The 16793-nt window shown below is 42.8% G+C and overlaps 1 protein-coding gene across 1 annotated transcript in view; it reads left to right on the forward strand.

Annotated features, from left to right (window-relative positions):
* Sh3rf3 (SH3 domain containing ring finger 3) overlaps positions 1–16793 on the forward strand; it is a 340867-nt gene that overhangs the window by 50000 nt on the left and 274074 nt on the right. The window lies entirely within an intron of this gene.

Consider the following 16793-nt stretch of genomic DNA (forward strand, 5'->3'; position numbering starts at 1 on the left):
TGCAGTGTAGTTCTGGAAACCACTTATTAGATCTCATAGACGTCCCTGGCACACAAAATGTTTAATGAGCAAAATAATTGTGTTATAGTGAAATGAGTATGCACACAGTCCCTGAATTAATGACAGGATTGAATGATGATTTTTTTTTTTATTTTTGGAACCTTGAGTTGACTGTGAATGGTCTTCTCAGTGTAGGGCACTAGTTCCTATTCAGACAGGCACCCGTCCATCTTGCGTTCCAGAGGTGATATTCTAGGAGTAAGAGGCTAATGTAAGAAAAGGAGTCTGTGTCTGCCAGGTGGCTTACAGACTACTTCTGCTTTAGAAGAAGTGGAATCCCAGGGCCTGGGAGCAGCAGCACGGGGAACTCATGAGCTTTTAACATCAGTTCAGAGTTCTCTTTCCTTCAATATCTTATCCTTGAGTTGCTTGCTTTTTATAGGGGGAAATGGAGAGGCCAAAGTTGGTTGCAGGAAGTTCACTTCTGTTCTTCATCTGACAGAAGTTTGTCTTAAGATTTCCTGTGGAGAGATCTAGGCAAGCTGACCACTGACCCCAGGAGGGATCATGAAGAGAGCCCCCAGTCTGTGCCCCAGTGGGCTCTGTGCACCTCCCTGCATCTGCCACAGTCACAGTCTGCTCCTCCTTCTGGGTCCTGCCTGCTTTCTTTTCTATCTGCTTCATTTTGTTTCCTGCAGGCAGACTTGCCTGATTAAGCATCTCCTTCTGGTTCTGCCTCTTAATTTCCAGTCTTCAAAGAAACAATGTAACTAGCCCATGGATACGTGTTTCAGCTGGGCACACAGGCCATCAGGCAGCTCGGATCAGATGGCACTCCTGGTCAGTCAGGAGGCACTTGGGTTCCACTGACTCCAGATTTAGTGGGGTGCTCAGAGGCAGGTTTCTCAGGGTGAGACTTTCCAAGAGTCCTCTCGCCAAGAGTCCTCTCGCCTCGCTTTTCGGCGTTTCTCTCCCTGACAGGCTGGTGGAGTTCAGGACGGCCCGCAGAGGAAGTGAGAGAGAAGAAGTGGAGCAGTGCCCACTCATCTGTTTTTAGTGTTATGCTTCCGTGTCAGATCCTTTTCTCAAATAAAGTTGTTATTCTAGAATATTTCAAGTTAGTTGAAAAAACACGATGCCGGAGAGTGCTTGCATCACCGTGTTCCCTGGGGACACCTCAGTGTTGCCATGTGTGCATTTGTCAAAAATAACAAATTAACATTGATTCATCAAGGACAGCTAAGTTACAAACTCAGTTTGGGCTTCACCAGTCTTCCTGTTCTAATAGCAAAACCACAGCTTTGACCTCAACGGGAATAAGAGGTGGTTTATGCTGGATGATCGCAGCTCGGTGGCACAGATTCTGGTTGCCTCAAACATTATGTTCTAATGTGGCTACAGTTCCATGAAACTTTTTATGGTTTCAGAACAAAGAAAGTCATAAATCAAGGTATTTGGAAATACTAGGTAGGTTACCAAAAACGTGGAAAAATCTCTCCTGTAGGTCTTGGATGTTGTCTTTGGGTTTGTGGAAGCTAGAGATCTGTTTGTGCATTCCAAAAAGATTTACCAGGAGGTCACAAGGGTGGATTGTTAGGGCAGATACATTAAGAGGCCTAAAGGCCGCTCAGTGTTGGCTGTAGAGTCCTAACATTCCTTCCCTCTCCAGTTGCAGAGGATCCAATCAGGGCATCAACATGAGTGTAGCAGTTTCCTAGGAATTTTTATATTGTTTCTTTTCTTCAGCATCTAAGGCTGGACCACGGGACCATTGTAGGAATTCCTGTGAAGAACCAAGCACAGCCAGGCATGGGTCAGCCTGCTTTTAATCCGAGCACTGCAGAGGCAGGTGGATCTCTGCAGGTCTGAGGCCAGCCAGAGCTACATAGTGAGCCCTTGCTTTTTAAAAAAAAATGAAGGAAGGGAGGGAGGGAGGAGAGGGAGGGGGAGGAAGGAAAGAAGGAAGGAAGGAAGGAAGGGGGGAAAGAAGGAAGACTGACCAACATACCTCAAAGCCCTGGAAGCCTCTTTGTCCTGCAGTCTACACTATGGAACTAGTTTCAGATAGCTCTTCATTAAAATTTGCCCGTTGACCCTTCTTTCTGGCCCAGAGCCCTTCAGTAGATCAGGCTATGAGTCTGGAGTTCCTCCCCCATGTGTGTTTGCTGCATCTCTGAGAACATGTTCCTCTTCCTGCTTTCTGAAGGCATTTCCCCTCAACCTGCACCCATCTTCACACTTTGGAGAATTAAGCTGGCATTGTTGGTGTACTTCCTGGGCTCTGTTTAAGTCTTACTGTAAGTTTAATGTCACCGCTATAAGAATGGTAGGTGTTGACTCAAGTCGCTTTTGCTGAAAGGGAGAGGGACCTGCTTTGTATTTCAGAAACATTCTCTGTATGATACACATGTATGCTGAATTTAAACAAAGGAAAACCAGGGCGTAGGTATGGCTTTCAGTTCCTGCCAATCATGAGGCTTAGTAAGTGTAAGTGCTGACCCTGCTGACATAAGAACCAGCCACCAAATATCTATAGTCATAGTCACGAGGTCGAATTTTTGTTCTTGGGCGTTTTTAGGCCACGGACAACATAAAAGAGCTATACAAGAAATACTTGTTGTACAAGCCAGAAAGTAAAGGGATGAATGTATGTATGAGCCATAGACGCTCACGCTCAAGACGCATACGTTGCTTTGAAGCCCAGTTGGTGGTTGTATCCTTGGCATCCTCTATCGAATCTGTGTAAATATAAAGTATTTATCAGTTCAAATACTTTCTCACTTTCCTAATTGAAATTTTGTTTTGAACTTGGATGTCTGAAGTTTTAGGACTAAGGGAAATACCTTAAAGACCCACTTGGAACATTTAGTTACTTCCATAATGCATAATAAAATCATGCTAATTAAAATTCATTTTTACTCTCATATCTCATAGTTTAACTAAGGAGTTAACATGGGAGTGGCTTTCCTGTACCAGGGACTCCATTTGCTCAGAGCATTGTACTTTACACTCTCTGGACATTTTGTCCCAAGCCATATGTCTGATTCGCCGAGCGGTAGAATGGTTAGCTTCTAAAGGTGGTTTAAAGCTTATCCACCTCACCCAGCACAGACATTTATTCCTGGAGAGGGCGTGCATGCCTTTTGGAGGCCGTGACTTTTTATGTGTGAGCTAGGACCAGGGAAGTGTTATGTCAGAACCTTCACAATTCAATTTTAACTCTGTCATCTCTATTAAATAATTAACAGTGATTAACTATTTCCTACCCACATATTTGATTCTTCAAATACATGGTTCAGCCCTGAAAATGATACTCAAACTGATCTATCTTTTAGCTTTCTTATGGGGACCATTTGATCAGTGTAGCAGAATGGCCAGGGTAGGCATTATTTATACCTCACAGATAGGGAAGGTAGGATACATTACCTGTCCGAGGGCCCAGACAGGTACCAGAGGCTACTCTTGAGACATCAATTGGAGGACTGCAGACTCAGGAATGCCATACACTAGAGTCTCAAAATACAGTATTTTTAAGTAAGCCCCTCAAGCCTTCAAAGCCTCAGTTTTCCCTATCTGTAGAATGGACACACATGGTACTTATGAGACAAATGGCATGTGCATTGAGTCTCTGGTGCAGACTTGTGTGCCATGGCCTCTCCAAAAATGTGGCATGTCTGAGCCGTGCAGTAGTGTTATGTTCCATGGGTACCTCCAAGTGCTTCAAGTTGCCTGCCTTTCGAATGGTGCCTGACTATGTTGGGGTTTCAATTTCTACTTTCTCCTATGAGAATTCTAGAGGCTTCTTGAAGGATCAAGCCCATGTTATACTGTCCCCAGATCCTCAAGTGCTGCTCTCTGCTCATACATACAGACATATGTTAAAACCAAGGCCTGGATTTCCCTAGCAGGATGAAACACTGAGGACATTTTGTTGCAGGGTTGCAGCTGCACATTGGTAATGACCGTTGGTCAGGGGTGGGGGCCTGGATACCCTAGTCAGGCACTTTACTCAGGTGCCTCAGGGTAGCCTTGGGATAACTAGAACCCTCCACGCCTGCTCACCCCTGCTGTGCCAGGTAGTGCTTACCGTGTGCTCTCATCCTGGTTACAGAGGCGGAGTGGGCCCCTGAGAAGCTGGCCTTTCTCAGCCTCCCGGCAGCCGCTTCCAGGCAGGGTTGGGGTTGGCATTTCTGCTATGGCAGACCTTCTGCTTGCAGAGTTCAGAAGTTCTGCTGCATCAGGTTCAGCAGGGTTCACCAAGACCGGAGAGGTGGGTGAAGGGTAGAAAGTGGAGGGACTCTCATCCCGAGGTGCCAATGACCTCATAAAGTGATGGAGAGTATACTTTCTATCTGAAACTTTAGAAAGAACCGTATGACATCTTGTGGCTCAATACCCTGACTAGAGGATGGGAACTACATGTCTGTCTGTCTGATATCTGTTTCCTGGGGCTGAGTTTGGCCCTGAGGACCACACAGTGTGACCTGAGGGTGGGCACTTGGATGTGCATCTGTGTCACGTTTTTCCGGTTGTCAGATTTCCTTTTGTTAGTATTTGGAGGTTAATCACTCTTCTGTGTACCAGTGCTTCCAGCAGGCGAATGGCTCTCCCTTCCCTGGGAGCAAACTTCGGGAAGAAGTTCAGAGCATGTGCATTGAAAACAACAACAGCAGAAGACAGGATTGTTGGGGCGTTGGAAGATCATGACAGTGCAGACAGAGGGAGCTCGTTTTTTTTTTTTAAGGAAGGTTCTAAGTTAAAAAAAAATCCTGTTTTAAGTCTTTGAACTAATGGGGTTATTTAACAAAATCACATTTCGTGAGTGGCAGAAGATGTCACGGGGCCCTGAGATTTCTCGGCACACTCCTTGGATGGCAGTGTCCCCTGGCTAAAGCGCTGACAGTGTACAGCCCAAGGAGCTACACATTTCCTTTAGTTCACAAGGAACAGAATGCTTGGCAGAGAAGACATCTTCGGAGGCTAGATGCAGACTTGAGACAAACACAGCTCATCCAGGACAATTCATCCAGGACTGTACTGAGCCTGGAGGCCTGGCTCCATGCTGGGCAGGAGAGGGGAACCATACTCTCTTGTCAGGTAAAGGCTTTCCTCTGCTCCTCACCCTCAGCATGGACGCAGCCACTGCCCTCTGCCAGTCATCCCCCTGCTGGCTCCTGCTCTGGGTTGGCACCAGGTCTAGGCTGTCATGAGCAAATTCCACACCATTGTCTGGGCAGTGCCTATTCCCTTGACCACTGGAATTGTCTCCTTTGACCTGAACCCAGGTTGCTCTTGGGTCTCCCATTCCTGAAATAATCTTGACCTTGGAAGGGAGCAGGTGTGGTCTCCTCATCTTTGGGATGTCTCAATAAGGTCTTAATGTTTAAGATGTCATTGCTATGCATTCTACTTTTGCTTGAGGACATGAAGAGGAAGGCGACCAGAGTATTTACACTCCATTAGGTGCTTTCCTTAGCATTTACAAAGATCAATTCATGTAATCTGGCTTCAGCCCCAGAAGTAGGTACGGTCGTTATCACGATCCTTGAACTGAGTGCAATGAGGCACAGAGAGGGTGAGTAAGGTGTGTGAGGTCACATAGTGCGAGGAGGCAGAACCCTGATGTGAAGCCAGAGAGCTTCTGTGTCATACCACCTTGCTAGACCGACCTGCAGAGGTTCACGTCTGTAAACCCAAAGCATAGAGGGCCAGCTCCCCAGCCCTTAACTCAGAAACTCATTTGTGAGTATCAGTATGGCCGAAGCAAATAAATGCTCCTCTCCCCCAACTGAATCAAAAGGCAGTTTGTATTGAGGGTTTGGGGGTGAGGTAGGAAGCCCTAGGGAGATATTGCAGGAGATTCATCCCACTTCCCTTTCTACCCATGAGGGGACTTTAAGGTAGACATGTTTCTTGAGGTGCACATGAAGACTGGGACAAGTTAGAGAAGAGAGGAACATTTGAATGGCGTCTTCCATTTCAGCCCTCTGATGTAAGACTGTCACACCAGCTGAAAACTTAGTAGGCAGTTAGTAGCCACACCCTTCCTGACCTTGGAAGCTCTGTGGCTTCCTGAGGTAGAATCTGCCCTGGGCTTTGTGAGTGCTGGCCTAACCTGCCCCAGATCACTGAGTCGTGACTTAGCCACTGCCATGGTCCAGTGTTTGCTGGTTCAGAACCTCAGTTATATATACTGCTGACCACTGTGTCCTTAGAAAGAAATCATTCACAAGGATTCCATGTCCCATGTGTTTGTTCATTGAGTTTTAAAAATATAGTTGAGATTCTTATTATTTCCCCGTTTAACAACCCCTTTGTCTGACTTAAGTCTCTTTCTTTCGTGTAGTCTGAATTGGTAAAGTTAGTGTACTATAAAATATGGCTGTGGACTCTCAAGGGACCCCCTTAGAGGAGGCTGCTTCTCAAGGAGGTACAAAGTTAGGGTTTGCCCTCTCATGTCTTGCCACTGTGGATGCAGGCTGTACCTAACTCTTAGGGCCAACATGTGCAGGTAGGCAGGTAGGGAGGCATTTCCTTGAGGCCTGAGCTCACAGACAGCTTGGAGGATGGTGATTTAGGATTGACAGAGTGGGCACCCACCAGCTCCAGGCCCAGAGGCTCTCCCTGAACAGCCAGCCCTCCCTGAGCCCAGAATGCGCCTGCACTCACCCTGCCAGGAGACCCAGAAGCAGGGAGCCTCTTGCTCTGGAGCCCAGTTTTCATTTGCATCTCCTTGGTTTCATTATAGCAGGCCCTGCTTTGTACACAGGACGTGAACAGTGCGCACACATGTTATCCTGCAGAGCTGTGCTGTGTCTGGGTTTGATTCATTGTTCAAATGAAAGATCAAGTCCAGAGAAGTGGCACAGGGTCCTTATGATAGTGACCGCAGGGACAGCAGGGGGTCCCTCCTCTGCATCCAGCAGGGTTTGCTTTGTTCCAAAAGGGCATAGTCTGGACTGCCTGCCAATGCTAGCCCTGAAATACAAGGAATTCAAAGTACTGCACTGGCAGTCAGCTTTGCCAGGTACCCGAGGCTCCTGTCAGCAGGCCCTGTGAGAGGCCACTGCAGAGGCAAAGCATTATCTCAGGGTTATTTATGGACAGCCACATGCAGACTAAAATGGGTTTCCCCCTCTCCACACTGCTTTTCCAAGTGCAGCTGACAGGGGAGAGCGTTTGCTTTTCTGGAGTGTTACAGAGCAGCTGGCATTATGTCTGTCACCTTTTTCTTTGTTTAACTAAGAAACTGAAAATATTTTTTTAAAGCATTCTTTTCAGTCTGAAAAATAGCACCTATCTCTGAGGGCAAGAAGAGAACTCTACCTGCTCCAGGACTCCTACTTCCCTGCAGGGAGAAACGGAGACTTTCTCAGTGCTTCTCAGGGAGCCATGCTTATCTTGGACATCCTGGAGGGCTTGGGGAGGCCGCTGAGTTTAGTCTGACTGCATAGCGAGGTGCTTCCGAAGCAGGCCGCCCGCCCTTCTTACTGATCTCAGTAACAGTTTTAAGTTTCTCCTGGGATGGAAAGTGTTGCTTACAATGCCCTGAGATAAAGCAGTCTCCAGTTTCTTAAGGTGATGGCGTGAAGTCGGCCAGGTACACTCTAGAAGGATTGCCTCTAGGACTTCACCCTCACCGGCTCCTTCTGATACCGTGCCAGCCCGCGGGTGCTCAGCTCCTGGACTGTGCGCTACCTCTCCTACAGACCGATGACCATATCAAATGGTTATCATCTTTCCCCCAAAGAGGAAAAGTTACCAAAATAAAAGGCTATATCCTATTCATATAAATATCCCCCCTTTAAAATTCACCTTCTACATCCATTTGATATGTCACTAACAATCAAAACCAGATTTAAAGAATAGAAAAATAGTGGCTACAGTCTGGGGCTGCCGGCAGCTCTGACTGCCTCCCAGGTCAGTTCTCACTCTGCAGCACTGTTCCAAGTCCTCAGACTTACCCTGGCAGGTAACATGGTGCACCCTGCCTGCGCTCAGCTATCTGAACTAAATGCAGATTCTCTCTGTGTGCAGAATGACTGCTGGAGCTCCTTTCTGCACATCTGTTCAAACAGTATGATGGAGGAAATCAGAAGAGTTGAAAGGCAGAGAAAACTCGCAAGCATCTTTTAACCCCCCTCCTACCCCCCAGCCCCACTTTGCTTTGAACTTTGCTGTGTGCAGGTGGGACCGTGCTCTGTGTATGACTTCTAACAGAGACTGCTATGGAAGTCATCTTTCCCTGAGACAATCAAGTTGACATCTTACTTTTATAGGTTGCTGCTGATGGCTTGTAATCTTCCAGAACGTTGTATCTGTTTCCTTTGGTTTGTATCATACCCATATGAACAGATTGTTAATGTGGACGAATAAATTGCCAAGCTCCCATTGAATCTAATTATATCCGGGAGACTTGGTGCTACAAACATTTCTTATTGTTTTATTTTCACAGTCTAGGTACATTTAAAACACCTGGACATGGTTTTAAGAAACCATGATGGGTCCTGTGTAGTTTTTCCCTTGTCTAGGTGAAGGGTCTGAATCATGGAATCAACTTTAGTGCCCCAGAGATAGTCCACTCCCCAGTTAGGGCACGCTCAAGCTGGAAAACATTTTATTAAATACTTAGAGTACTAGGCTCTACAAAATGAGAAACTATCAAGGAGGGAGCAACCTGAAGATTTGCCCACCATGCTCACACGTAACAGATGTGGGAGCCAGGGAGCAGGAGCCAGAGTTGGTTCCTTTAAGCCTCTCAGGTGGGTCTGATCCCCTCTGACTGTCTAACACACTCTAGAGTCTTATTATGACTGTCTGTACAGATACTTGGAGCCTGTCACTGCAGCTCAGGCTTAGGGATGTTTGGAGAATTATGGTCTTCTAGGAAACACTTGAGGTTCTTGCAATATGAACCTTTCTTTTAAGGAGGAATGTTCAAAATACAGTGGATTTATCACATTGATTACTAACTCACACCATTAATTTCCAGATTAGAAAGGAAATGGACCCAACTTTCTTTTTCTTTTTCTTTTTATTAATTGAATATCTTATTTATTTGCATTTCAAATGTTATCCCCTTTCCCATCCCTCCTCCCCCTGTTTCTGTGAGGGTGTTCCCTCACCCACCCACTCATTTCCTCCCACCACCCCACCCTCACATTCCCCTACACTGGGGCATTAAGCCTTCACAGGACCAAGGGCCTTTTCTCCCATTGGTACCCGACAAGTCCATCCTCTGCTACATATGTGGCTGGAGCCATGGGTCACTCCACGTATACTCTGGTTGGTGACTTTATCCCTGGGAGCTTGTGTGTGTGTGTGTGTGTGTGTGTGTGTGTGTGTGTGTGTGTGTGTGTGTGTGTATGTGTGTAGGGGGTTTGGTTGATATTGTTGGGGTTGCAAACCCTTTCAGCTCCTTCAGTCCTTTTTCTAACTCCTCCATTGGGGTCCCGTGCTCAGTCCAGTGGTTGGCTACAAGCATATGACTGTATTTGTCAGGCTCTGGCAGAGCTAGACATGTGTATTCAAATTCCTGATCCCCTATATATCATCCCTGTCTCCTACCATACCTGATCCTGCTCCCCTCTTTCCTCCTCCCCTTCCTCTCTTCCTCCCAAGTCCCTCCCAGCCTCTACCTCCTGTGGATATTTTGTTTTCCCTTCTAAGAAGGACTGAGGCATCCAGACTTTGACCTTCCTTCTTCTTGAGCTTCATATGGTCTGTGAATTGTATCTTGGGTATTCCAAGTTTTTGGGCTAATAGCCAGTTATCAGTGAGTGCATACCATGTGTGTTCTTTTGTGACTGGGTTACCTCACTCAGGATGATATTTTCTAGCTCCATCCATTTGCCTAAGAATTCCATGAAGTCATGGTTTTTAATAGCTGAGTAGTACTCCATTGTGTAAATATACCACATTTTCTGTATTCATTCCTCTGTTGTAAGACATCTGGGTTCTTTCCAGCTACTGGGTATTATAAATAAGGCTGCTTTGAACATAGTGGATCATGTGTCCTTGTTATATCTTGGAGCATCTTTTGGGTATATGCCCAGGAGTGGTATAGCTGGGTCCTCATGTAGTCTGAGCAACCACCAGACTGATTTCCAGAGTGGTTGTACCAGTTTGCAATCCCACCAACAATGGAGGAGTGTTCTTCTTTCTCCACATCCTCGCCAGCATCTGCTGTCACCTGAGTTTTTGATCTTAGCCATTCTGACTGGTGTGAGGGGGTATCTCAGGGTTGTTTTGATATGCATTTCCCTGATGACTGAAGTGTTGAACATTTCTTTAGGTGCTTCTTGGCCATTTGATATTCCTCAGTTGAGAATTCTTTGCTTAGCGTTGTACCCCATTTTTAATAGGGTTATTGGGTTCTCTGGAGTCTAACTTCTTGAAAAAAAATATATATATATTGGATATTAACCCTCTATCAGGTGTAGGATTGGTAAAGATCTTTTCTCAAACTGTTGGTTGCCATTTTGTCCTAATGACAGTGTACTTTGCCTTATAGAAGCTTTGCAATTTTATGAGATCCCATTTGTTGATTGTTGATCTTAGAGCATAAGCCATTGGTGTTCTTTTCAGGAAATTTCCCCCATGTACCCACGTGTTCGAGGCTCTTCCCCACTCTCTCTTCTATTAGCTTGAGTGTATCTGGTCTTATGTGGAAGCCCTTGATCCACTTGGACTTGAGCTTTATACAGGGAAATAAGAATGGATCAATTTGCATTCTTCTACATGCTGACGTTCAATTGAACCAGCCCCATTTGTTGAAAATGCTGTCCTTTTTTCACTGGATGGTTTCAGCTCCTTTGTCAAAGATCAAGTGACCATAGGTGTGTGGGTTCATTTCTGGGTCTTCAGTTCTATTCCATTGATCTACCTGCCTGTCTCTGTACCAATACCCTACAGTTTTATCATTATTGCTCTGTAATACTGCTCGAGGTCAAGGATGGTGATTCCCCCAGAAGTTCTTTTATTGTGAATAGTTTTCACTATCCTGGGTTTTTTGTTATTCCAAATGAATTTTCAAATTGCTCTTTCTATTGAGTTGGAAGGTTGATGGGGATTGCATTGAATCTGTAGATTGCTTTCGACAAGATGGCCACCTTTTATATTTATCCTGGCAATCCATGAGCATGGGAAATCTTTCCATCTTCTGAGATCTTCAATTTTTTTCTTCAAACTTGAAGTTCTTGTCATACAGATCTTTCTCTTGCTTGGGTAGAGTCATATCAAGGTATTTTATGTTATTTGTGACAATTATGAAGGGCTTCATTTCCCTAATTTCTTTTCTCAGCCTGTTTATCCTTCGAGTAGAGGAAGGCTACTGATTTGTTTGAGTTAATTTTGTACCCAGACACTTTGCTGAAGTTCTTTATCAGGTTTAGTAGTTCTCTGGTGGAATTTTTGGAATCACTTAAGTATACTATCATATCATCTGCAAATAGTGATATTTTGACTTCTTCCTTTCCAGTTTGTATTCCTTTGACCTCCTTTTGTTGTCTAATTGCTCTGGCTAAGATTTCAAGTACAACTTTGTATAGGTAAAAAGAGAGTGGGTAGACTTGTCTAGTCCCTGATTTTAGTGGGATTGCTTCAAATTTCTGTCCACTTAGCTTGATGTTGTCTACTTGTTTGCTGTATATTGCTTTTACTATGTTTAGGTATGGGCCTTGAATTCCTGATCTTTCCAAGACTTTTATCATGAAGGGGTGTTGAATTTTGTCAAATGCTTTCTCAGCATCTAATGAAATGATCATGTGGTTTTTTCCTTTGAGTTTGTTTATAGAGTGGATTATATTAATGTATTTCCGTATATTGAACCATCCCTGCATCCCTAGCATGAAATCTACTTGATCATGGTGGGTGATCCTTTTGATGTGCTCTTGGACTCAGTTTGTGAGAATTTTATTGAGTATTTTTGCATTGATATTCATAAGTGAAACTGGTTTGAAGTTCTCTTTCTTTGTTGGGTCTTTGTGTGGTTTAGATATAAGCGTAAATGTGGCTTCATAGAATGAATTGGGTAGTGTTTCTTTTGTTTCTATTTTGTGAAATAGTTTGAATAATTTTGGTATTAGGTCTTCTTTGAAGGTGTGGTAAAATTCTGTACTGAACACATCTGGTCCTGAGCTCTCTTTGGTTGGGAGACTTTTATTGACTGCTTCTATTTCTTTACGAGTTCTGAGACTGTTTAGATGGTTTATCTGATCCTTATTTAACTTTGGTACCTGGTATCTGTCTAGTAGATTGTCCATTTCATCCAGATTTTCCAGTTTTGTTGAGTATAGGCTTTTGTAGTAGAATCTCATGATTTTTTAAAATTTCCTCGGTATCTGTTGTTATGTCTCCCTTTTCATTTCTGATTTTGTTAATTTGGATACTGTATCTATGTCCTCTGATTAGTCTGGGTAAGGGTTTATCTATCTTGTTGATTTTCTCAAAGAACCAGGTCCTGGTTTTGTTGATTTTTTTTCTTTGTATAATTCTCTTTGTCTCTACTTGTTTGATTTCATCCCTGTGTTTGATTATTTCCTGCCATCTACTCCTCTTGGATGAATTTGCTTCTTTTTGTTCTAGAGCTTTCAGAGGGTGCTGTCAAAAGCTGCTAATGTATGATCTTTCCAGTTGCTTTTTGGAGGCACTCAGAGCTATGAGTTTTCCTCTTAGCACTGCTTTCATTGTGTCCCATAAGTTTAGGTATGCTGTACCTTCATTTTCATTAAATTCTAAGATGTCTTTAATTTCTTTATTTCTTCCTTGACCAGGTTATCATTGAGTAGAGCATTGTTCAGTTTCCACATGTATGTGGGCTTTCTGTCATTTTTGTTGTTATTGAAGACTAGCCTTAGTCCATGGTCTTCTGATAGGATTCATTGGATTATTTAAGTGTTCTTGTATCTGCTGAGGCCTGTTTTGTGACCAATTATATGGTCAGTTTTGGAGAAGGTACCATGAGGTGCTAAGAAGAATATATATATATATATATATATATATATATATATATATATATATATATATATATATTTAGGGCAAATGTTCTATAGATACCTGCTAAATCCATTTGGTTCTTAACTTCTGTTAATTTCACTGTGTCTCTGTTTAGTTTCTGTTTTCATGATCTGTCCATTGATGAGAGTGGGGTGTTGAAGTCTCCCACTATTATTGTGTAAAGTACAATGTGTACTTTGAGCTTCAGTAAAATATCTTTTATGAATGTAGGTGCCCTTACATTTGGAGCATAGATGTTAAGAATTGAGAGTTCATCTTGGTAGATTTTTCCTTTGATGAGTACGAAGTGTCCTTTCTTATCTTTTTTGATAACTTTTGGTTGAAAGTGGACTTTATTCGATATTAGAATGGCTACTCTAGCTTGTTTCTTGGTATCATTTGCTTGGAATTTTTTTCCAGCATTTTACTCTGAGGTAATGTCTGTGTTTGTCATTGAGGTGCATTTCTGCATGCAGCAAAATGCTGGTCTTGTTTATGTATCCAGTCTTTTAGTCTATGCCTTTTTATTGGGGAATTGAGTCCATTGATGTTAAGAGATATTAAGGAATAGTGATTGTTTTTTCCTGTTATTTTTGTTGTTAGAGGTGGAATTATGTTTATAAGGCTCTCTTCTTTTGCGTTTGTTGCAAGATTACTTTCCTGCTTTTTCTAGGGTGTAGTTTCCCTCCTTGTGTTGGAGTTTTCTATCTATTATCCTTTGTAGGGCTGGATTTGTGGAAAGATATCATGTCAATTTGGTTTTGTCATGGAATATCTTGGTTTCTCCATCTATGTTAATTGTTTTGCAGGGTATTAGTAGTGTGGGCTGGCATTTGTGTTCTCTTAGGGTCTGTATGATATCTGCCCAGTATCTTCTGGCTTTCACAGTCTCTGGTGAGAAGTCTGGTGTAATTCTGATAGGTCTGCCTTTATATGTCACTTGACCTTTTTCCCTTACTGCTTTTAATATTCTTTCTTTATTTTGTGCATTTAGTGTTTTGACTATTATGTGACCAGATGAATTTCTTTTCTGGTCCAATCTATTTGGAGTTCTGTAGGCTTCTTGTATGTTTATAGGCATCTCTTTCTTTAGGTTAGGGAAGTTTTCTTCTATAATATTGTTGACGATATTTACTGGCCCTTTAAGTTTGCATCTTTGCTCTCTTCTATACCTATTATCTTCTCATTGTGTCCTGGATTTCCTGGATGTTTTGGGTTAGGAACTTTTTGCATTTTGCATTTTTTTCTGACTGTTGTGTCAATGTTTTCTATGGTATCTTCTGCCCCTGAGATTCTCTCTTCTATCTCTTGTATTTTGTTGGTGATGCTTGCATCTATGACTCCTGATCTCTTTCCTAAGTTTTCTATCTCCAGAGTTGTCTCCCTTTGTGATTTCTTTATTGTTTTTAATTCTAGTTTTAGATCCTGGACGGTTTTGTTTGATTCCTTCACCTCTTTTCTTGTAGTTCTTTAAGGGGTTTTTGTGTTTCCTCTTTAAGGACTTCTACTTGTTTACCTGTGTTGTCCTGTATTTCTTTACGGGAGTTTTTTATGTCCTTCCCAAAGTCCTCTATCATTATCAGGAAATGTGATTTTAAATCCAAATCTTGCTTTTCTGGTATATTGGGTGCTTTTCTTGCTGTTTCTGACTGGAGCTTGTTCCTCCTGTGAGTCTGTGAGCTTGTGATCTTAGGTATGTCCGCACTTCTATGAGACCAGCTCTCTCTGGGCAGGATTTGGGTATGAAGAGCTGTGTCTCAGCCTTAGTGCTGGGGTGCAGATGGACACCAAACTTCCCAACTTTCTTTTTTTTTTTTTTTTTTGGTTCTTTTTTTCGGAGCTGGGGACCGAACCCAGGGCCTTGCGCTTCCTAGGTAAGCGCTCTACCACTGAGCTAAATCCCCAGCCCCCCAACTTTCTTTTTCAAGAAAACTATATACAACAATTTTCATGAAAGCATCCAATGTACTTTGAACATGTCTCCCCATTCTTCATTCCCTCTCCTGTTCATTCTTCTTTATTACCAAGGGTTTGATTTTATTAGCCTGGCACACATTGGTATTAGATTAGATCAAATCATTTATATATAGATTAGGTTACTTTTGTGACTATGGCAACATGGTCCTCAGATTGGAGACATACATGGCATGAAATGCAAGATGAGAGTGAAGCTGAAATTAATGTGGAAAAAATGCAGACTTGCATTACAGATGCAGAGCCAGACTTTATATAGTAACTTCTGTTTATTAAGGAATTAAATTTAAGATTCTGGAGACTTACTTCTATCCCTGTGCCTTTCAAGGTTAGAATATGTTGAGGTCATAGCAGTAACAGGATAAGCTTAGACTTAGACAGACTTGAAAGGGCACCTGGATGGCTTCATTTCAACACACACACACACACACACACACACACACACACACACACACACACCCCCAAATGTCCAGATTCCAAATTCTACCAAGGGATCTGCAGTTGGAGTCAGTGAGATCTGTAGATGGAGATTTTATGGTCTTTGTGCCTGCTTCCTGGCAGACTTATAACACAGATCTTTTTATTGGTGTCACTGTGACAAATTACTCCCCATGATTCTGAAGTGAACAAACAGATGTAATGGATAAAAATTATGGAGAAAAATTTCTCGATATAACAGTCTGATTTGGGATCAGGAAGGGAATGCTGTAAGTGTCTGATTGTAACTGGAAGTGTCTGATTGTAACTGGAAGTGTCTGATTGTAACTGGAAGTGTCTGATTGTAACTGGAAGTGTCTGATTGTAACTGGAAGTGTCTGATTGTAACTGGAAGTGTCTGATTGTAACTGGAAGTGTCTGATTGTAACTGGAAGAAGTGTCTGATTGTAACTGGAAGAAGTGTCTGATTGTAACTGGAAGTGTCTGATTGTAACTGGAAGTGCCTGATTGTAACTGGAAGTGTCTGATTGTAACTGGAAGTGTCTGATTGTAACTGGAAGTGCCTGATTGTAACTGGAAGTGCCTGATTGTAACTGGAAGTGTCTGATTGTAACTGGAAGTGTCTGATTGTAACTGGAAGTGTCTGATTGTAACTGGAAGTGTCTGATTGTAACTGGAAGTGTCTGATTGTAACTGGAAGTGTCTGATTGTAACTGGAAGTGTCTGATTGTAACTGGAAGTGTCTGATTGTAACTGGAAGTGTCTGATTGTAACTGGAAGTGTCTGATTGTAACTGGAAGTGCCTATTTTGAAGTACCAAAGGGGAGCTCATCATTTGCACTTCCTGGAAGTTCAAGCCAGAAACAAACTAAAATATTGGATGGTAGTTAAGTCATCTGGGCACTTTCCTTTTAAAAATATATTTTATCAAGGAAAAAAATCCATTCGCCATGCAAATTTAAACATTCAAAGTGTACAATTTAATGATTTGGGTGTTTTCAGTAGACATGTGTAAACTATACCCAGCCAGTAGGATTTTAGAAATAAATATAAAGGTGTTTTTCCCATCTCATAAAGAAAGTTTGTCTCTTTCTTATCGTTCTTACCTTCATGGGTATATTAGTTATTTTCCTGTCGCTGTGACAAATCACCATAACCAAGGTGACTCATGGAGAAAGGGTTTATTTGGACTTGCCGTTCAATGACCAACACCATGTCCATGATCAAAACTTAGGAAAGAAAGGCTTATTTCACCTTATATTTCCAGGCAATAGCCCCTCACCAAGGGAAGTCAGGGCAGAAACTCAAACAGATCTGGAATCTAGAGGGACAGGAAGTGAAGCAGAGGCCATGGAAGAGATTCGCTTATTGGTTTGATCCCCGTG

Source organism: Rattus norvegicus, chromosome 20 (genome assembly GCF_021556685.1).
Source record: "Rattus norvegicus strain SHRSP/BbbUtx chromosome 20, alternate assembly SHRSP_T2T, whole genome shotgun sequence".
Classification (NCBI taxonomy): Eukaryota; Metazoa; Chordata; class Mammalia; order Rodentia; family Muridae; genus Rattus; species Rattus norvegicus.